Source organism: Eschrichtius robustus, chromosome 1 (assembly GCF_028021215.1).
Source record: "Eschrichtius robustus isolate mEscRob2 chromosome 1, mEscRob2.pri, whole genome shotgun sequence".
NCBI lineage: Eukaryota > Metazoa > Chordata > Mammalia > Artiodactyla > Eschrichtiidae > Eschrichtius > Eschrichtius robustus.
In genome coordinates, this window is record NC_090824.1 from 72993305 (window position 1) to 73015182 (window position 21878).

At 40.7% G+C, this 21878-nt stretch overlaps 1 protein-coding gene across 4 annotated transcripts in view; it reads left to right on the forward strand.

Moving 5' to 3' along the window:
• Positions 1 to 21878, forward strand: part of STXBP6 (syntaxin binding protein 6) — a 265283-nt gene that overhangs the window by 20761 nt on the left and 222644 nt on the right. The window contains exon 1 of one of the 4 annotated variants that reach the window (XM_068546755.1): positions 13948 to 14031. The exons of the other annotated variants lie outside the window; for them this stretch is intronic. The gene's annotated coding sequence lies outside the window, so the exon portion shown is untranslated. Of the gene's footprint in view, positions 1 to 13947; positions 14032 to 21878 lie in introns of those variants that run through there. 4 annotated transcript variants of the gene reach the window in all.

A 21878-nucleotide genomic window follows, 5' to 3' on the forward strand; every position in this document is an offset into this window, starting at 1 on the left:
TTAATTTGTGGTGTTTTTGTTTAATATAGTGGTGCATAAAATGATGCATCTTAAAATCAGTGATTTCTTAGATTTGATGAAATATGGTAATAATTTGCCTTACCAACCTCCTGGGTTGTTGTCAGGATCAAATCAGATATGTTTACTAGAAAACTACCGCTGTGCCAACTAACATGCAAACAAAAGCACCTTCCAAGGTCCCTGGACAATTTTTCTGCCTTTGATATTTCTTTTTTTTTTTTTAAATAAATTTTATTTATTTAATTATTTATTTTTGGCTGTGTTGGGTCTTTTGTTGCTGCGCACGGGTTTTCTCTAGTTGTAGCGAGCAGGGGCAACTCTACGTTGCGGTGAGCGGGCTTCTCATTGTGGTGCCTTCTCTTGTTGCGGAGCAAGGGCTCTAGGCGCGCGGGCTTCAGTAGTTGTGGCACGTGAGCTCAGTAGTTGTGGCTCGCGGGCTCTAGAGTGCAGGCTCAGTAGCTGTGGCACACGGGCTTAGTTGCTCCGCGGCATGTGGGATCTTCCCGGACCAGGGCTCGAATCTGTGTCCCCTGCATTGGCAGGCGGATTCTTAACCACTGTGCCACTAGGGAGGTCCCTGCCTTTGGTATTTCTGATGATACTTTATTTCTATGTGTCTTAAAAATAAACTGGGAAGAGTTGGAAATTGAAAATTGCAAATCTATATGAATTAAGATATCGAATGTCTTTCTTAAATATTTGAAGTAACAATAGAATTTCAGTTGACTTACACTTGGACTTCCTGAAAGATTTTATTTTTCTTTCAAGCAGTACCTCAGTCACGTTGGTCTTATCTCCCCTTACTTTTCCCTCCACCTCCCCGCCCCTACATAACAGCGCTGAGTAAGGCCAGCTTTGGATGGGAGAGGAGTGTGGGGTGAGAAGATCATTAATTTCATTTTGGGCACATTGAATTTGAGATGAGTTTGAGGCATCCAAGTGAGGATGTTGAGTAGGCAGTTGAATTTGTGAGTCAGAGATAAAAATGTGGCATTTTGGGTATAGAAATGGTAGATGAAGGCTTGAGCTTGGATGAGATCACCTAGGAAACAAAAAAGCAGGATTGGGACTGGAGGTTGACAAGCCACCTTCAGCCAGCAAACCTGTTTTATTTGGCCTATGCAGTGTTTTTAAAATATTTGAACAAGTTGCTGTAGCATGTTTATGGTTTTTTGGCTGCCCCAAATATACTTTGTCTTTTGATGGCAGCACCCTAATTTCCTTTTAAGAAATTCCCTATCCTCCAGTCTCAGACCTTAGCCTTAGATAAAGTTCTTCCCCTGACTCCGAATGAAGTGTGTGACTCAGGGCTGGCCAATCATTCCTGAGTCGTCTAGCCACGGTGGTTGGTTCAAGAATGGCCTTCTAATCCAAGCTGGTCTAATCAGAGGGAATTTTGAGACTGGGGGGGTGGGGGGTAGAGGAAACTCCAGGAAGAGTATCTTCCTTGTTTTCTGCTTAAACCTGGCAGGATGTGGTCTGGAGGTCTAGCAATGGCCTTGCTGCCATAGGGTAGATCTGATCTGCGAATTAGGGACATGAAGAATCCAGATAGAGAAACTGGTCCTGATCACGTTGATTAAACCCAGTGGCAAGCTGTACCTCTAGGCTTTGCGGTTAAATGAGCCAATAAATTCTCCTTTTGGTGTAACCCAGGATTTCTTTTATTCACACCAGAAAGAAATCTTAATTGCCAAGATTTAAAAATCGTGTGTTTCCATCTATAAATCAGGACTTTGGCTTGAGCTAAGTAATTGTTGTTTTAGTAGGAACATCTGCTCTCCATTTTATTATAGTCTGTACCTCTCCCTACTGTCATCTGACCCTGATGCTTCAGGTCTGTTGCCAGCTATCCTGTCTGTTCTGCTGTGCTTTAGATTGTAGACCTGAGGGGGAAGTGAAAGTCAACTTTGTTTCCCTTAATTGTATTACTTGCTTGTCCCTGTGGGTAGTTGGACTTTTGACTGCTGATATAGAGTGAAAAGGGAAGGAGACCTAGATTCAAGCTTTGAAGAGTTTGAACCCTGGAAGAATAGGCAGAGGAGGATAAGCTTGCAAAGAGAAGGAAGCCATGGCGGCAGGAAGAACATTGATTGTAGAGGCCAAAGCAAGGAGTGTTGCAGGGTTTCAGGGAGAAATTGATCAACATGGCCAGATACTGTCAGGAGGTCAAATAAGATAAAGAATGAAAAAAAATTCTCATTTGAATTTGGCAACAAAGAGATCATTATTGATCCAGCCTGGAGCTGTTTCAGGGAGTGATGGAGCCAAGCCAGGTTGGAATGGGTTGAAAAATGAATGGGAGATGGAAAAATGGGAGATATCCAAGGAGGACAATTTTTATTTTTCCTGTGAAGGAAGCAAAGAAATAAAGCACTAGCTGGAGACATGAGGTTGAGGGTAGAAAGCTTTAAAAATAGGATTCGAGTGTGTTGAATTGTTGATGGGAAAGATCTGGTTGAAAGGGAGAAGTTGGTTGAATAGACAGGAGAGAAGAGACAAGGGGTAATTGATTATATGAGTCTGAGAAGGTGGGGTGAAGTGGGATCTAAAGCCCAGTGGAGAGATTGACCTTGGGTGAGAGGAGGAACAGGATGCAACAGGAGGGCAGAAGCTGAAGGTCAGTAGTAAGTTAGTCTAATACTGAGAAGTTGCTATGCCATAGGTTCCATTTCTCTGTTAGGAGGCAAGGTCATCTGGGAATGGGAGTGATGGTGGTGTGGATGTCAGAAGAGGTGGCCCTTTGAAAGTGAAATAAGAGTTGAGAGTGGGAGAATGAGTGGGTGGGATCACCCAGCATTGTGGAGGACTGACTCATTAGTGGTTGGTACTCATGAATGTTGAATGACTCTGCAGTGCCTAGGTGCTCAGTTGTGGGCACAGACAGAGCTACCATAGGCATCAGCTATGGGGTTTGGCAGAAGAGGAAGGACAAAAGGGTGAGCAAGGTATCTTGAGGGCATTTGTCAAGGGTGTTATGGGATGCGCTCTATGGAGATGTTGGCCTTTAGAAAGGAAGCTGAGTAAGAAGGGACGTGAAATGAAACTTCAGATGAGGCCCAAATGGTTGATCACAATGAAGGGGATTTTAATGAGGCAGCCGAAGCTGAGGGTATTGTAGTCAGAGGAGGGATGCTGGGTGGTGAGGTTTGGGTGGAGTGCCGGAGAGGTTTAGTTGGAGGTGAGGCAGGCAAGGGAACGGAGACCAGAGTGTCGATGGATTTTGGATACGCAGGTCTCCCTTGCTCATTGCAGGACTAAGACAGGAAAGGAAAATTTTGGTCATGGTTCAACGTCATTTGTATCTGGGTTGGCTGTTTAATAAGAATAGGTTATCCATTTCCTCTTAACCTCCTTCCCTTTGATTTCAATGGAAGAGTATATTGAAGTGGTTTGGGGGCCTACCTCTGTTTTTGCAATATGTCCAGAGACTGATATTAAGAAAACTGTGTCTTTAATCACTTTTGGTACAGAAAATGTAAATCCTTTAAACCTCTTGAGTTCATAGACTTTTCAGTTGCTGGAATGATTTGGTGCTCTTTTGCCTTCCATAGTCATGTTACTTCTGAAGGTGACTGATGGTGTAATCAAAACCTTTAAGAGGAGCCCATGTTTAACTGGATCCCTTGTGGCTCTCACTATGATGAGCTTTGAAGGCAGGGTAAGTAGGAAGCTATGTCAGAGACATCTGTTGTTATTTGTAACGTGTGTCGTGCTTTGGCAGTAACAGAACCTGAGCAAGTCCATCAGTCGGTAGTTTATAAGCAGTAATCTGAGAGCTCAAAAAATTCTTCTCTGAATGGTAAGGCATTGGAGCCAGCATTGCTTCTACATGAGAGGGAAAAAAGGTTTGGAAGTCTCACCAAGGGGAAAAAAAAAAAACCACTTGGGTTTTGGATTTAATAAAATGCTAAATCTGATAACCTCAAAACATCTGAAGGTTGTGATAAAAATCCTCACCAAGTAATCAGGATGCAGCCGTCTAGAGTCTTAAAAAAAAAAAAATTTCAGGCGTGTAGGCTTTCAGATACAGCATCTATTTGTTACTGATTCTGAAAAGATTAGGTAAGCGACAGAGCACGGGGAAAGATGGTCCGTGTTTGCAGGCGGAGGGGGATGAGCAGTGATAGCAGAAGTCCCACAAACGCTCAGAGATCTGCCACAGAATGAAGTGTCCTACAGCCCAGAGCAGTTCTGCTGCCAACCAGCCCCCACTCTGCTCTCTGTAGGGCTGTTTCCTTATTCTTCCCCAAGGAACCTGTTTATTCATCCCTACTCTTACCTGTACTTTGCCCCATCCCAATGCCTGTCCTCCCCTTTCTCCATCTCACATCCATTTCCTCCTGCCCAGTGAGGCCAAAGCCAAGTCCAAAATGATACTAGATCTTTCCTTTCTCTGACTCCTTTGTGTGTATTGTTTGTGTATCTTAGTAAGTTAGCTCTTTCATAGACTTATAGATTGTTAAGTTTGTGAGAAACCTTGGATATTTTTTTTTCCCAAACTATTCGCAAAACAAGAATCGCTTTACCCAACTCAAGGCTTAACAGTCTGCAAGTTCCTTTAGATCCTGGTGTATTCAAGAGTCTGGAGACTTGGGTTCTCCTGCCTGGGACTTCAGGCCTTTAAGGATTGCTTCATTTTTCTCCAATAAAGAGAACAAAGTGCTACTGATGAGCATGGCATGTCCTTGACATCTGCTGTTTTATACTGTTTTACCCGAGCAATAGTTCGGGCCCTGCCTTGATCATTTTTTCTTGCTCTCTAAATAACTAAACCACCTGCTTTGTCCTTAGAATTTTTTTTGAAAGGCTTAGTTCATTCTCGACATAAGTCTTCTTGTGGCTTATTAATTCCTTCTGTACTTTTGTGTACATCTTTACTTGCTGTTGTAAAGCTTATAAAGTGGGAGGTGAGGTGTAAGTCTACCAAGCATTGCTTCTTGGGCTCAACAGAGCAGAGGGGGCTGAGTTAAATTGTAGCCAAGGAGCCCTTTCCTCCTTAAGGTCCTTTAAAGTCTCAGTTGACTTTGTAAACTGCCAAGAGCATTGCCTGGGACGCGGTAGGCCATTAATGGTGGCTATTCTTATTGGGCCTAGGTGGCTGGTCAGAAAGATCCCACATTAAAGAAGTTTATCAGTTAAGAACTAATCTCCTACATGAAGTGAACCTCAGGGTTTTCATGTCGTGGTAGTTCTCTACACTGAGGCCAAAGCGTAAATGGGGACTTTAGAATCACAGAGTGTTACAGCTGGCAGGAAATAGATCTCAGCATCCAAAATATTATATAGAAGGAAACTGAGGTCTGGAGAAGATTGATAACCGTCCACAGGCCATATAGTTTATATTGGTACACTGGGACCTGGATACAGCTCTCTGGGCTCTGGAACCAGGATTGTCCTACCAGACCAAGGTGTATGACTCTGAAAAGTCACTCTTGAGGGAGGGATGTGGAAAGACAGGAGGAAAGGGATAGTGTCCGGAGGGCACCGTAACCCTGGGTGGCGATGTCAAATAATAGCATAAATCTAGAGGTTTAGCCCCTGATATTTCACCACATTACTCCTCTCAGATGGTTGGCCTCTATGTCTGCTCCTTTTTAGGTAAATTCTGGGTCAGTACTTTGGAAAACCAGGAGGGAATGGGATTCTAGGAATAATGAGAGCCTCCCGTAATATTAAAGGTCACAGCTTTGACAATGCATTTGGAAAAGACAGAGAAGAGCCTGGTCTCAGAGAAGCCTTCAGGCCCCGTGGGAAACTCGGGTTCTAGTGCATTGCTGCCGAGGCCTGGGGTGGGCGCTCAGCATTTAGCTGTGTAAGGACTGAGTTGCAGGTGAGCACGCAGCCCCTGGCAGTGGCTGAGGTCTGAGATATATGGAGAATTTCTGGGAGTCCTGCTTGTGTACACTGCGGGAAGGATGCGAGAATAAAAAAGTAATACCAAAAAAAAAAGAAGTAATGCAGCACCATGATGACAAAACAGAAAGGAATCCATCCAAAGATTAGGCGAAGAATGTGTTTTCTGGAATTACTGACATGGGAGCAGAGGATAATGGGGTTGTATGTTGTTGAGAAATCCTGTGTTTCTTTACTTGGGGAGAACACCTGCTAGTGACCCACAACCAAGAGAATTTGGAAAGAGGGAAAGCTCAGGGGTGGATGTCTGCGCGGGCAGAACAAGCGCTGAGTTTGAGCTAGTGGATGGCAAGCTGAGGTTCAAACCCACGCGGTTTGGTTTCACAGCTGGAAATCTCAACTGCTGTGCTGTCTGTCTGTCCCTGCTCAGCTGCCCACTGTGATCCAAGCCCTGGGAGAAGCAGCCAGGTCCAGTTTAAGTTCTCCTGCCCCCTGGTGTCCCCCAGGGATTCCTTAGAGCCTAGTAAGTCGTTGAGATATATGATGGCCCAGGGCCACCCTTAGTCAAATGGCCATGATTTTTAGGTCCCCATGGAGTCTTGATCTTTTAATGCACTTGCATCCTTTCCTTATACCATCAATCTTATATCTTGGTAACTGAGTACCAACTGGTTTTCTCTGCCCTTTGGAGGTTTTTAGTTAAACTTGGCTCAACCCAGAGGCTTCTCGTGATTCCACACATTCCTGTGTCTTCCTTGCTCACACCCCCCTCTGCCTCCGAGTGTCTGTGTCCTAAAGTGCTGTCTGTGTCACTCACGAGCGTTCTGAGTGCAACACTTTTTCCCACGCAGTTTCCCCGGGAAACCGTGTCCCATCAGATAGGCTTTTGCGTAGACTCGAAGAGTCACAGTTTGACCTATGTGACCTTTCCCCAGCTTTACTGATTCTACCCCTCCTTCATATTCTTTCTCACTCGAGTATCAAAGTTCTATCCACATAGGGGCAGCTGTGGGAGGAGTCCTCACTTTATACCTTAACAACTAGCACAAATAAATACTGCCTATTTTCTGAGAATTCTGGTGAATAAAAGATTTGTCCCATTACATTCACTTCAGCTTGGGTGCAGATATATACAGAGATACCTAGGCCTTTGACTATGCCATTACTGGACTATTTCATATTAATTGCTGCTAAATCTTTTACTGCTTACTCAGCACTATACACTGTACAGCTGGACAGCACTCACTTCAGATTTCTTTATCTCCTTTATCTGCCAACTTCTCTTAAATGCAAGACTTATTAACTTTGCTTTTAGTTCTCATACCAGTTCCCATGTTTTTAGAACCTAAATCATGTGTGAATCTCATTCCACCTCCCCTTTCTGACTCCTTGTAGCCTAGAATATAATGATCTTGGTTTGTTTTCTTTTTTCATGTCCTATTTCACATCCAGGAGTCTCCCTGATAGTACAACACACCTAGAATTTTCTTTTGAGTAAAAGCTGTGTATGACATGTGAATATTCTTTTTTTTTTTTTTAATTATTAGCACCTTTAATTATTATTTATTTATTTATTTATTTGGCTGTGTTGGGTCTTCGTTTCTGTGTGAGGGCTTCCTTTAGTTGCGGCAAGCGGGGGCCACTCTTCATCGTGGTGCGCGGGCCTCTCACTATCGCGGCCTCTCTTGTTGCGGAGCACAGGCTCCAGACGCGTAGGCTCAGTAGTTGTGGCTCACGGGCCTAGTTGCTCCGCGGCACGTGGGATCTTCCCAGACCAGGGCTCGAACCCTCAACCACTGCGCCACCAGGGAAGCCCGACATGTGAATATTCTTAAGACTTGTGTTCCTTTCTCTAGAATCATGTAAATTTCTCCCCCTCATTCTTATTGGCATAGGTTGTCTGAATGACTTCTTTTCTCAAAAGAGCCATGAGAGACTTAGTGGAATTGGAAACTAGATCCCCAGTTCAAAGGCATCTGGTGGGGACTGGGGAGTGACTGTCTCTAATTCTGAGGATTGCCTAGGATCTCAGAAACTGTGAGATATTTTTTCTAGGTTCAGGGAGTTAGGAATCTGCTACCATTCATGATTGGCATAAAGTAAAGGGAAATCTAACTGCATCCTTGTTTTTTGTTTTTTCCTAGACAAAAAGTTTATTTCTGCTCTGGGGAAAGTAGAAGAGTCCAGGTTTAAAATAGATTACAGTATTCACTGATGAGGCTAAAGAATTAGAAGTTTGTAAAATCTTTGTTTCTTGGATGAAAAAAGGAAAAAAGGGAGAGGATAGAGTAGAAAAAAGGTGTATTAGGTTATAATAGCAATAGTAGGTAGCATTTATAGAGCATGTATGTGTTAGGTACTGTCTTAGGAATTTTTCCATTTCTCATCTCAGTTAGTATAGCCCTATGACACTCCCACTCTTTATTTTATACAAGAGGAACCCATGCTGCGCGGAGAAGTTAAACAGCTTACTCAAAGTCGCACAGCTAATAAATGTCAGATTGGATGATTTTCACGTTGGCAACGTAGTCGAAGTCTCACACTCTTTAACTTCAAGGTTACAATGCTGTATGTTGAGTCATTTTAACTTTTTCCCTCGCTTTGAGTACAGCCTCCCACAGTATATATAAAGCACAGGAGAAGTGGCAGTTTCGGCTTCTTTTTCTTGTTGTTGTTTGTTTATTTAATAGCAGGGTTAAAAAAAAAAAGGCAGTGTGCAGTCTAAATCAAGTTTAATTAGACCCGTGTGCAAAACATAACAATTATCTATGCCAATTTCCAATGTTTTTCTTTTTTTCATGTTCAATTATTAATAGATACAGCGCACATATTCTTTCATTTATTTTCTAAGTGAAATGATTGAAGCAGGCAGGCATAGGATTCTAAGCTGTTGCCTAGTTTTTTTTTTTTAAAATCTTCATCTGAAAGGAACATTTTCTCTAAAAAAAAGAAAAAAAAATCTGTTTTTGTTTGTGGGACACATCTTCCCTTGGAGAATATGGTGTTACCAGGTGTGGAATCTTGGCATTAAACTAAATTTCCCTTTCTCTTCCCTGAACTGATGGAAAGGAGTGGGGTGGGTTGGGGGAGGGGAGGGGTGATGGTGGGATATACATATACATAGATGTATATAGATGCACATCTCCAGACCTGTCCAGTATCTGGACAGAAGGCCTTTCATTAGGTCCCAGACACCCCTGTTTGTCCCCAGCATTCTGTGCTGAAACTGAGGTTTTAGAAGAATCTCAAGAGATTTTCTTGGGCTAGGTTGTCCAGACAGGGTTTTTTTAAAAATAGCTTCTCTCCTTTATTTTATAGAGGAAAAGATAATGAAGAGTATCTCCCCTTTCCCAAATATAAAAAGGGTGTTTTTCTGTTGCTTTCATAATTGAATTAAAAATCCCACAATGATAGTTTTTAATATTTTCTTCATGATTATAATGTTCTTCCTTTATCTGAGCCATGGAAAGGTTCACAGAAATATAACAAATAAAATATTCTTACTATTTAAAAAGAACTGTCTATAGAGTTTTGGTATTATAGATGATTTAAAAATAGTTTATTAGGCTTCTTCCCACATTTAATACAGTAATTGCAGAAAATTTGGGAAATTCAGAGAAAAAGATGCAAAGAAAAGCAAATTCTCGGAGTCCCTATACCTGGGAGAATAAACAACAACAACAAAAAAACTTAAACTTACTGTTTTCATGTGTGTTCTTTATCTGTGAAGAGTTTTTACACCTTTCTCTGTGTTGAGTTTTCGTTTGTTTCTTGGCTAGGATCATACTCTAAATGCAGTGTTGTTTCCTGCTCTGTTGGAAAGATGTCTCAGCTTCAGAGACAGCGGATTCAGGGCTTCTTTGCTGAACCTACCCTGTCACAGGTCAGCTGGCAGCCTCGGTCATGGGGTGCCTCAAAAACATGCTGTGTGCTCCATGCTGCTGAGTGCTGGGCGGCAGAGAGGACCTGCCTTCCCAGCTCACAGAATTGCTGGAGAAGACAAGCAGATGTTTTCATGGCCACTTCTGTTTTTTTGGAGTGGAAAATTTCAGACATATACAGAAATAGAACATTACAATGGACCCTGTGTGCCTTTCTCCCAGCTTCAACAATGGTCAATTTATAGCCATCTTTCTTCATTTAGATCCCAACCTCTTTTCCCACACCCTGGACTATTTTGAAGCAAATCCCTAACATCCTATTATTTCACTAGTAAGTATTTCTATACACATCTCTGAAAGACAAGGACTCTTTCTTTTCTTTTAATACTGTAATATTATTATCATACTTTAAGAACTTCTGTAATATAATCAAATATGAAATATCTAGTCAGCGCTGAGATTTATCTGTTTTCTTCATTTTTTTTTTTTTTTTGGTTTGTTTGTATCAGGATCCAAATAAGGCCCAGACATTGCAATTGATTGACATGCCTCTTTAGTACCTTTTAGCCTGTAGGTTCACCCTTCACTGTCTTTTCCTTGTAATTTATTTTTTGCCAAACCAGACCATTTATTCTGGTCTATTGGCTGGATTTTGCCAATAACATCCCACAGAGTTAAATGTTAAGTGTTCCTGTGTTTAACGTATTCCTTTAGCCACCAAATTTCTTGGGAATTGGTAGTCACATCTAGAGGCTGGGTCAAATTCTATTTCCATTTTTTGTCAAGAATACTCTAAGTGTGTGTGTACTCTTATCAGGAGGCATTTAACACCAGTTCCCTCTGTGTGTGTGTGTGTGTGTGTGTGTGTGTGAGAGAGAGAGACAGAGAGACAGAGAGACAGAGAGAGACAGAGAAGGAGAGAAAGAGAGAGAGATGTGAACAGTTAATGGTGATCCTTGCTGCCTAATCAATTCATTAGGGGTTTCAAAATCTTCATCTCCATCATTTCTTCATTTATTAGCTGGAATACTTGAATAAAGAGAAACTTCTGCTAATCAGCTACTTGGTTCTCCTGGGTAAAATTTAGGTAGGAAAGGCAGGAAATATGCCTGATTCTTTCTCTTTATTTACCAGTTTTTAAAGTAATTACGGTTGACCCTTGAACAACATGGGGGTTAGGGGTGCTGACCCTTCATGAAGCTGAAAATTTACATATAACTTACAGTCCGGCCCTCCCCATTGGTGGGTTCAACCAACAGAAGATTGTGTTGCACTGTAGTATTTACTACTGAAAGAAACCCACATATAAGTGGATCTGCACAGTTCAAACCCATGTTGTTCAAGGGTCAACTGTTGTTGGCTCCATTAGCCAGCTAATTAGTAATGTCCTCAAAAGGTAGCCATTGAGAGAGAGTGAGAGAGGTATGTGATTCATGAAGAATTCATGAATTAAAAAATATTGGTGTTTTAATCCATTGCATTTATTCTTGACACTAAAATTGTCCCGTCTTTGGCCAGTGGGAGTCCCTTTGTGCTGGCTCCTGGATCCTCTTGATATGATTCTAGTGGTCTTTGACAGCTTCTCTGCTTTCTGTATGTTAAGATATTCGAGGCCAGTGGTTCTCAAAGTATAATCTGAGGATGCCTGAGGGTTCCCAAGACCCTTTGAAGGGGTCTGTGAAGTCAAAACAGTTTTCATTATGGTACTAAGACATTGTTTACCTCTTTTATTTTCTTATGTGTTTAGTGGAGTTTTCTAGAGGCTACATGTTGGCTCTTGGAATGTGTGTATATTCTTGTTTCCTAGAATTTTCTAAAGTAAGCTCTTTGGAGTCTTCAATAATCTCTAAGAATGTAAAGGGGTCCTAAGACCAAAAAACTTGAACTGCTGCTCTAGGCTCATTTTTTTAACATTTCTTGCCAGGTACATGGAATCACTGGTGACCTTGTAAATCAGCTCCCTTTTTTGTCAACTCTTTTATTATGTGTGTGTGATCTGCTCCAAATCTCAAAGCTAATAAATAGCAAAACCAGAGTTTGAACCTAGATTTTTATGCAGTAGTTTTTTTTCCCTGTAAAACAATCACTGATGTCCAAAATTTATGATTAATTAAAGCTTAGAAATTGTAAACACTGCCCAAAATGCCAGACATGTACATTTTAGAGGCCACCAAGCAAAATGAGCAGTTCTTTTTCTCCAATGGAATGGCTGTCAAAAAGGGAAAAACAGATGTAGAGGCAGGATGAGTGGTTGCTATAGCTCCATGATATAATGTAAAACCATGCACTGAATATGTTGTTTTTCTGGTCACAGTAAGGAAATTCAGAATGCAGTAGTAACTCATTAGCATGGCAACTTTTAAAGATTTCAGTCATCTGGCAAAAAGCCTGCTTAGCCCGTGGAATTCAATAATGGCTCATGCGGGCTTCCCTGGTGGCACAGTGGTTAAGAATCTGCCTGCCAATGCAAGGGACACGGGTTCGAGCCCTGGCCGGGGGAGATCCCACAAGCCACAGAGCAATGAAGCCCGTGCGCCACAACTACTGAGCCCACGTGCCACAACTACTGAAGCCTGTGCGCCTAGAGCCTGTGCTCCGCAGTAAGAGAAGCCACGACAATGAGAAGCCCGCACATCGCAACAAAGAGTAGCCCCTGCTCACGGCAACTAGAGAAAGCCCGCGCACAGCAACGAAGACCCAACACAGCCAAAAATATAAATAAATAAATTAATTAATTAAAAAAAAAATTGATGGCTCATGCGTTTCCCACTAATTTCTGAACCCAGGTACCGATTGATTGCTTGACCATGTAGCTTAGAGATACCTTTTTTTCATCTTGTAGTTCGTTGAATCAAATCCTGCAAGAAAGCATCCTGCAGTTTTCAGATAATGGTGCCTTAAGCCTGAGACACTCATTTTTCCATCAGTAGTTTGGGATTAGCAGATGCAAACTATTATATATAAAATGGGTAAACAACAAGGTCCTACTGTATAGCACAGAGAACTATATTCAATATCCTGTGATAAACCATAATGGAAAAGAATACGAAAAAGAATATATATTTGTTTAAACGAATCACTTTTCTGTACAGAAGAAATTAACAACATTGTAAATCGACTATACGTCAATCAAATTATAAATAAATAAATTAAATAATTTTTCCATCACTGAATAGTATACAAACCTCTAAAAGACGGCTACTTAAGACCACTGGATTTTGCAGTTCTAGGTCCTTGAGGGAATCTTTATTTTGTCTCACTGTGTTGAGCTGAACTCAGTAACTTGTCCTTTGCCATTCCCAGTAACTGCAGCTTCTTTTGGGTAATGAACAACATTGACTCTTATTTCCCAGCCACACAGGAGAGCTTCCATCATAAGAAAAGGAAGTGAGCCTTCAAAACGGCTTTCTTGAAGCTAGTGTATGTACCGGAGACGATCAGCCTTACGTAACGTCCTTGAGTATTTGCCAATGTAAGAAACACCTGACAGCCTCAGGTGCCATCTGGAAAAGTGTCGTCATAGAGGAAACTTGGCTCAGAGCTCACATCCCTGTTCAGGTGCTTCATCCTTACTTTGTGGTTCACGTGGGGAGTGAGGCAAAGAGTTTGTCCAGAGTTTCAGGACTCTCAGTAAAATGCAGATTTCTTTGTTGGAAAGTAGATTTTGAATACTAAATATGTTTTTTTCTTGATGAGCAAACTCATTTTCCACTGGAGACTTGCTTGTGATTTTTCTCGACATTAAATGTCATAGCAAAATGATTTAAATATCTGCTCTAGGTGACTGGTTGCATTTAGATTTATGGATTTGTAAAGTCAGGTGCCTGGGCTTTTCTAGCGAGTCATTCATTGATGTTGCTGAAGGTAGTTTTAGAATACGTGCTGTAAAGGTAGTGTTTCATAGGGATGGGCACTACCATGGGTCATGTCAGAATTTTATTTTCTTTCCTATTTGCCACTTTGACCAAATTACAAAAAAAAAAATTTTTTTTTTTAATTTCATGTTCAATTCACTGAACAGTCCTGTCTCCATATGCTCACTGAACCACAGCATGTGGTTTATGATGTAGCAAGCCTTGAACTTATGGCTGGGGAATGTCAGGAATTTTGGGTTCTGGTGTCATTGAGGAAAATGGCCCCGCCTTACTACACTTTGGTTTCCTGTTTAGAAAGTTCTGTTCCTTCATAAGGACCTTGAAGTTCTAGGAGGAAAGGTGCTGTGTGTGTGGATTTTTCCATGAAGTGCAGTCCTAACGAAAAGGCTGAGTTAAAGGTAGGTGAATGCTTTATAAAAATATATGAGATATTTATTAGTTTATGCCACACTTATTTATTTACTTAAGTATGAATTAGCCCCAGGCAATTTGAAGTCAGATTTAAAATTCAGGTTTTGTTTACTTAATGCCCTTCTTTCTCTTAAGGAAGAATAGAAAAGCTTAGGAAGTGGAAATTGAAATTGATTTTAATTGCCTGAACAGGTTTACTGGAGAATCATTTTATTGAGGTGAAAATGAGGGCCAGATTATTTTTGTTCTTGCTGTGTGTCTAATTCCAGGCAACTTTAGAGTAGTCCGTAAATCTCATTCCAAGTCTAAGGGAGAATATCCATCATAAAGTGAGCCAAAGTGTAACAACTCTTTGTGACGACTGCCTTGGCTAAAAATCTCTAATGGTGAGAACTCAGAATTACAGGAGTGCATTTGGAGGTGGGATCGATTATACTGATGGTTCCCACGAGGAAAAGGAAGCTATTTTAGGCTCTCCCAGTGTGCTTTTGCAACTCTGAAGACCTCTTCCCTGTTCCCCCAAAGCTCAGTGAGCCACTCTTGGGAACAGTGGTGTTCTGTACCCTTGAGGTGAAGCTGGACTGGTGTGAAAAGTGGGGATAGCCTATTAGAACAGCATGTCTCTCTGGGGAGTGCTTTTACTCTTTCAAGAAAAGATAAGTAGTGGCATTGAGTGATTTGTAACATACAGTGGCAGTCACTGTTGCTTAAATTTAGGATCATGTGATGTTCAAATGTGTGGTATTTTGATTTGGTACTAAATGCAAGTTTTTTGTGTGTGATGTCATTTTTGCATGAAGAGTCTATATGTGGGTGCTTTGGAGCCCAGTAACAGAAACCAGTGGGACTGGAAAAGCTGCTCTGTTTAGTTGAGGGTCAACACCAAGTTGGAGTGGGTTCTCAAAGAGTATGTGACACTGTGGCCATGCCATGTTCGTTCCTTAGGGAGTGAGATTGGGCTTGTTGGGTTTCTGTTTCACTGAGCAGGGAGAGCTTTTCTATGCATTTGATTATGCTCCATGATATGTGGAACATGAAATTCGTGGACTTAGGTCTGGGGAAAAGTGTGGCTTAATTTTTTTATTGCATAGTTTTATATCATTTGTGTAACTTTTCTCTCTGTTGCTTGGAGAAGCAAGTAGGAAAATGGAAAAGCAAAGAACTCAAGTGATCTGCAAATGAGATTAAGAGGAAAAAAGTCTCTAGGAAATAAGATACGTGTATGTTTAAATTTTAGAACATCAGGTATTAAACCCAGTGATGGAGAATTCTCTACTGGGAGTTCCCTAGTGGCTTAGTGGTTTGGATTCCAGGCTTTCACTGCCACGGCCTGGGTTCAATCCCTGGTCGGGGAACTGAGATCCTGCAAGCACGTGGTGGACCAAAAAAAAAAAAAAAATTTCTCTACTTACCGAACGATTTTGGAATTTCACTTTCTAAAAAAATTTTTTTATTGAAGTGTAGTTGATTTTCTGCTGTACAGCAAAGTGATTCAGTTATACATATATATATTCTTTTTCATATTCTTTTCCATTATGATTTATTACAGGCTATTGAATATAGTTCCCTGTGCTATACCGTAGGACCTTGTTGTTTATCTATTTTATATATAATAGTTTGTATCTGCTAATCCCAAACCCCTAAGTTAGAAATTTCACTTTTTCATTGTTGCCTGCCTTAACTCGATGTCTTGAAAAGTCTTATAGTTGTTTAAAGTTGTTCTGAAGTCAAAACAAAACAAATTTGCTAGAAACAATCTTCGCTATCATCTAGTGTAGCCTTTGTATTTTGCTGATGAATCTATCCAGTAGCTCACGGTGAAAGTTATATCTGAGTCTCAGTATTCCCCATGCCTAGCACTGGATTTAACACATAATACATATTGGCTGGCTGGTGGGCTGACTAGGGTAGTACTTACTTGAAAAGAAAAAAACAAAACAAAAACAAAACTTGACACAAACCTTTTGGCCAGAATATACTTGAATAGAGTCTTAGTGGAAAATTTGAAAAGTATGGTTGAGGGTGTAAGAACAACTCTTCTTTTTGGGATTTAGCAACTTTGCGCTTCTTCTATGAATTGTTAGATCCTAATGTCTTTAGAATGTAAACTCGAAAAACTTCTGATGTGTAAAATGTATTAAAACATTTTGGTGTGTAAAATATCATTTGTGTTACACTTTCAAGCCGGTAGTCTTTTTACCATTACTTTGTGAGTATTATTTAATTACTATTTGAGAGTCAACAGAAGAATGAATGAACAAGGATCATCGTTCCCAATAGACACTGTTCTCCCATATACCAAAAATTAAATATAATGCGGATTTTAAAGTTCAAACAATAGTTTGGTAAATTAATAATAACATTCAGTGATTTCTTAACAACCTAAAGGAGTTTATCTTATCAGGTCATGGCCATGTTTGGAAAGCTGAGAATTTGAACTTGAACCATATTTTTTCTTCCTTTAAATGAATTGTGGCTACTTCTCATGGGTAGAGCTGGGTCTAGGATCTGATCATTTTGCTCATGTGAGACTCGGGAAAATTTGTTTCTGAAGCTGTTGGAAGGAATTTCCCATCCTCCTATTTGGTTTCATGCTTCAGGTGCTGGTGCCGGCTCCATGGGCAAGTGTCTGGAATGGAGAGGGAGCAAGGCCTGCACATGTGGTCCTTGTTTGGTGAAAGGCTGCCCAACGTGTGTCCACTCCTGGAGATTCTGTCCATTCTCAGTTTATTTGGGGACTTTAAGATGGCATGATAATAACTTGGGTTTCTAGAAACCTTGCTTTATGACCTAACAAATGTGTTGTCTGTGAGATCTCTTTTTGAGATGTTCTCACTAGGTCAGAAGAATCTAACCATGCTGGAGTATTGCAGGGATCATTTCTTTTGTGGCTAAAATCTTCAGATTTGGAGAAAAGCATCCAAATATCTTCTTTATTTCATCCATTCCTTCCACAAATGTTTATTGAGTACGTCTGGTGTGCCAGGCACTCTTCTAGGTGCTAGACAACATGGACATAATTCCTTGTCCTTATAGAGCTTCTAGTTGGGAGAAAGGCAAACAAATAAGTCAGATATGTCAGATGGCGATACGAGCTCTGGAGAAAATTAAAACAGGGATGAGAGATAGGAATAGGGCTGAGGGAACCATATTAGGACCTGGCGTCTTGCGCTACTTCCGGTGACTGAGTAGACCCACAGGCATGAAACAGCCCAGTTCTTTATGTTTTGTGGCTGATCATGCTGTCACGTCACCGCCAGCATTGTCACTGTCACAGTCAGAAGGCGTTTATCTCACACCTATTAGCAAGGTTGTGTACAGAATGAGTCATACGGATGAATCCCCAAGACTGGCAGCCCTTATGTGGACACATGCAGAGGACTTACAGATGACAAATTTTTCAAATGACGGTATTCATTCAGCAAATGTTTACTGAATGATGGTATATAGACAAGGCATTGTGGAGAATAACAAGATAAATCATGTATATACCTTGCCAACAGAGTGTATAGTCTAGTATATTTGTATATAGTAGATCATTTGCATGCCAGTGATTTCACATTTGAGATAGACTACGAAAAGTCCACGGCGTATGCTGATTTGTCCTTTTGCTGAGGCATGGTTTTTCAGTCAACCTAACCTAAGAGTGGTGGATTAGCAGTTGCCCGGTGTCCAAATTCCAGGGCAGCACTGTTTCTACCCCTCATTTAATGTGTAAGATGCACATTTGAAGTGAAATATGCTTTCTTTGTGAAAGATTGCTCTGAGAAAAAAAAGCCAACTGCTAGTGCTGGTGATGAAAGCGCTGATCCTAAGGCGTGGTGATTCTTAGCCAGAAAATGGAACCATTGAGGGTCTCAAGGAAATACCAAGCATTTTGCTCCCTTTATAAGGGGAAATCATATACTGTACTAGTATTTTGCCAGCTTGGAGATGAGCCCCTCATGAGTGTATTATTTGGGTGGATCTTGATAAGGTCCCTAAGGGAAGTGTGGACATGGGAGGGTGTATCCCCCTTGTCTGAAGGTGCCTCTCAGAGGAAGCTAATAAGCAAAGCTTCTTCATGAGCTGCTTCATCTGCGTCGTAATATCCGGTTATTCCCATTCCTTCCAAATAAAGGGTCACCCATCTTTGTGTGAGGCTCCCTGGCATTTATTATACAGATGGGATCAAAAGTTTACTGTATAAAACATAGTTTTATATATGTATGTGTGTGTGATATACACACACACACACACATATGTACAGACATGCATCCATACATATCCACAGAGGGCAAGGGAAAGCTTGGGAAGGGGAGGGGAAAAGTCATAAAATACAGTGGCCGAGGTTGTTGGTTAGTCACCAAAACCCACATTTCCCTCTTCCTGAGCCCACAGCAAGAATGCATTTTCCAAGCTCCCTTGCACTTAAGCACGGCAGGTAACTGAGTTCTAGCCAATAGAATGACCCTGATAAAGATGGCAGAGCCTTGCAGCCTGAATCCCTATTTCAGTGTGAATAAGAGGAAGACCTCATTCACCCCTTTCCCAGACACAAAGTTCTGAGGTGTTTGAGCCATAATATATTTTGAGGTCTGTTTCAGCAGTGACTAGCCTTCCCTTACTAATACTGATTCTCTGTGTGGTAAATGAGAGAGGCAAAACCCACAGTTTCAGGGCTTTACTCTTACTTCATTGGGACACTGGACCCAGTTGTTTCTACCTGAATGGCAGAATCAGTGCTCTTGGAGGGGGGGGGTGGTGGTTATTGTGCTTATAGGTTCAGGCTGTGTGCTTATTACTGCACTCACCATTCAGTGCTTACAGATAGCTACGCTTCTTCTTGTAGCCCCAGTGGCTGAGGGTAGAGTGCTAGCTGACCCTGATTTTTCTTTTTTTTTCCTCTTGTCCACAAATATTTTAGTTGACCAGACCACCTCAAATGGTACTCTCAGCTGGAGGTAACAAAAAACTCAAGTCAAAGAGAACAAACAGGTGGTTGCCAGAGGGGAGGGGGTGGGAAGAGGAAAGAAATAGGTGAGGGAGACTGAGGTGCAAACTTCCAGTTGCAAAATAAATGAGTCACAGGCATGAAATGTACAGTGTGGGGAATATAGTCAGTAACTATGTAATGTATTTGTAAGGTAACTAGATGTTGCGGTAATCATTTTGAAATGTACAGAACTATTGAATCACTATGTTGTGTAACAAGAACTAACATGGTGCTGTAGGTCAATTATACTTCAAAAACAAACAAACTCATAGAAAAAGAGATCAGATTTGTGGTTACCAGAGGTGGGGAGTGGGGAGGCGGAATTGTCAGAAGGTACAAGCTTCCAGTTATAGGATAAATAAATACTAGGGATGTAATGTACAACATGATAAATATAATTAACACTTCTGTATGTTATGTATGAAAGTTGAGAGTAGAACCTAAGAGTCCTCATCGCAAGAAAAAAAAACATTTTTTCTATTTCTTTAATTTTGTATCTATATGAGGTGGTGGATGTTCACCAAACTTATTGTGATAAGTCAAATCATTATGCTGCACACCTTAAACTTATACAGTGCTATATGTCAATTATATCTCAACAAAACTGCAAGAAAAAAATCAAGTGGATTTCCTATAGGAAAAAAACGTGTTTCACCAGTTAGTGATTTTATTAAGAGCTGAGTGGTACATTTGACTTCAGGTGCTGTTTCTCTGCGACTCTTAATCCAGTCAGACCTTCATCCACAGATTGCCACACCTCAGCTATCTTTGTATTCTTTCCCTAGTCCTTTACCCCGGAGCAGAGCACAGTGCTTTATATATTATGTGTGGCTAAATAAATGTTTGATGAATTAATTAATTACTTAAATCTCTTACGCGGGAAGAGCTTCTTGAGCTAGTTTCATGCTCAGTGAATAGTTCTTTCCATGGTGAACATCACTCCTGCTAGGTTGTGTTGCTGTCAAGTCACGTGATGTTTCACCTTGTATAACTTTGTGATGCTGGCCTTAGCCAATAACAGGAGTCACCCAGCATGAGGTTTGAAAAGGGAAAGAGGTGATGGGCTAAATGGTTGCTATATGAGTGTAGTAGGATGTGTCTTGACCTGGTTCCAAAGGTACTTGTAGGGCTCATGTCTGGTAGATGATACTGAAGCACATTCCTATGCTTTTCTTGGCAAAAGAGTCCTCTCATGTTATTATATGTACTATGCCGCTTGATTTAATAGAAGAACAACAGACTAGTTTTTATCTGCCTGGTAACTAGGTTTGTATCTTAGGTCTTGCTTGACTCAGCAAAGGTTCTAGAGAATTCTCTGAAAAGAGATACATGCACATTCATAATTAGGCTTGTTTCCCCTAATACAATTACAGCTGAAATCTTTCCCTCAGGGATTTATGCTCCTTCTTAAGAGCACGTTTTAATATCGGTAACACAACAGAAGGATGACTTAACAGGATTGAGGACACTAATGGCTAGGAAAGAAATTAGGGGTTTCATCAGCATATCTTCCTTTGAGCAGCAGTGGGGTTACCTTCCATGTCTTTCTTCACTGGTCCTTCCTTCCTCTCCAGCTGAGAGGTGACTTTGAAAGAAGCTGGCCAGAGCTTTTCTCTGATCTTGCCCTTCTCACTTCTTTTGTCAGTTTATGATCCTTTTGCCAAAAGTCAGTGAAGCAAAAGATCATCTTCACATCTTTGATTGTTTGACCCTTACATTCAAGAATCTGCGATGTGAACGTTTCAGTGCGGACTTACTTGTTGCTAAACTTCAGCTGGCTTGGTGAAAATGGGGAAACCATTGTGTTTCTTTAACAAGACTTAGGAAGTCACAAGAACTCACTTGTATAGGCTTCCCTGTCATAAGTTACTTAAATTGTAAGCATTTATGTTGGAAATGTGGAGCTGATTATCTTCTCTCAAAGTACTCTGTGATGATTAATAGCAAAGAAGTTAAATTTTTCCTGCATCTCAATTCACTGGCCTAAATGACATTATAGAGGCGTGAAAATACTGGTCCAGTCTCATCTACTTAAAGGAATTAGTTGTGGAGAATGTTTTTACCACAACTGTATGTTGGGTTATAAGAAAAGCAACTAGTTTGTAATGTGGATAAATTAGTGCTGTCTCTAACCTTGACTGGTATTGTGAATCCCACCTTTCACAGTGGTTTAAATGGTGTTGCTTCAAGTGGTAGCCTGAGAAACTAGCCAGTCCAGAGACCTAACAGAAGGTACATGTTTGAACAGGGAATAATGATTAATAAGTTCAAGAATATTTATTGCTTTATTGTGGAAGATAATGCTACCCTCTGCTTTCATTATAGTCACTATGATGGAAAAATAAAAAATCATCACCCTAAAGGCCTACTTACCTCACTTCCTATCAACTGACACAACCTGCCCCACATTCAACAAAAAATTACATGGCATGCCAACAGGTAAGAAAGAGCACAGTCTAGAGAGACAACATAATAAGCAAGAAACAGACTCTTTTATGACATAGACGTTAGAACTATCAGACAAGGAAATTAAATGAATTATGATATGTCAAGGGCTCTAATGGAAAAAGCAGACAACATGCAAGAACAGATGGGTAATGTAAGCAGAGAGATTGAAACTCAGAGAAATAATTACAAGAAAATGCTAGAAATCAAAAACATAGTAACAAAAATGGAAAGTAACTTTGACGGACTTGTAAGTAGGCTTGACACTGACAAAGAAAGGATCAGTGAACTTGAAGATAGATCAATGGAAACTTTCCAAACTTAAATGCAAAGAGAAAGAATAATTTAAAAAAAGAATAGAACATACAAAGTCTGTGGAACAATATAAAAAGGCATAGCATATGTGCCATTGGA